This window comes from Etheostoma cragini, chromosome 7 (genome assembly GCF_013103735.1).
Source record: "Etheostoma cragini isolate CJK2018 chromosome 7, CSU_Ecrag_1.0, whole genome shotgun sequence".
Lineage (NCBI taxonomy): Eukaryota > Metazoa > Chordata > Actinopteri > Perciformes > Percidae > Etheostoma > Etheostoma cragini.
In genome coordinates, this window is record NC_048413.1 from 236592 (window position 1) to 237712 (window position 1121).

Genomic DNA, 1121 nt, shown 5'->3' on the forward strand with positions numbered 1-1121 from the left:
AAGTCCCGACTGGGCTGAATTGAAGTCTCTAACATAATAATAAAAAAATAGAGTAACTGTGACGTGTAGGGAATAGAGGACCAAAACGCAGAGACAGGCAGGCAGAAGAGTTGCTAGCAAAGATTTATTCATAAATTGTATTTAGTTTATTGTCAGTGTGTCATACACACACAGAACTCATGTTATTCATATCTCTGCTCTTAGCGCATACACCTCTCTCTCTCTCTCTCAAAACACCTCAGTAATATATTTTCCTTATCTGGTTATTATATGATATGATAAAAGTACCCCAGGAGTGCACTCTCGTACATATCAAATATTAAAAGAACAGCTGATTTCCGGCTCAGTAAAGCGCTTCAGCAGGCGTGTGGTTTCTTGTGTGTACTAAGAAATAGAATCCTGCCAGCAACACTGAAGAGGCCTACATGTATTTAAGTAAAGTATTGCAGTAAACAGCAACTGTTTGTTGTGTTCGTGAAAGAGCAAACCACTTGAAATAAACACCTGAAGAAGAGAAGAGGGGAAAGCATCCGGCCTCAAAGCTTCTTCCACTCCAACTCTTTCTATCCTCTGTCTGTTGTTCTCCCTTTTCAAAGTTCAAGTGCCCTGTCGTGTGTGTGTGATGATCGTGATCAGCTCAAAGCCGACTGTAGAGCCTCTAACTCATTTCATTTGAATATCAAGGCAGCTAGTGAAGCGTTTAAAAACAGCAAAACAACCGTTGATGATTGTCAGTGCGAGGGCAGGTGTGTATTGGTACTTCACATATTCTTGAAAATGTCATTCATTAATCATTGTTTAAGAGTGTTTGCTTCCGTCCAACAAGTGCTTGTTATGTGAGCTCTGAGCTTGACCCACATCACACCAATTTGGACGATGTTTGCTTTGTTCATTTTGTCTTTCTAACGGCTACTGTACATATGCAGATGCATGCAAACATGTTAACTGTCTGATTATGTTGATGCCCCTTGGCCTAGCAGTAGGATAATAAGACGTACACATTAAAGGTCCAATATGTGATATATTTACTGTGATAAATCCATAAAGGACCCTTATGTGTCATCAGATGTTAAGGAAACTTTATTGAAATACTATCTTTTCTGACAACAATGCTAATGCCA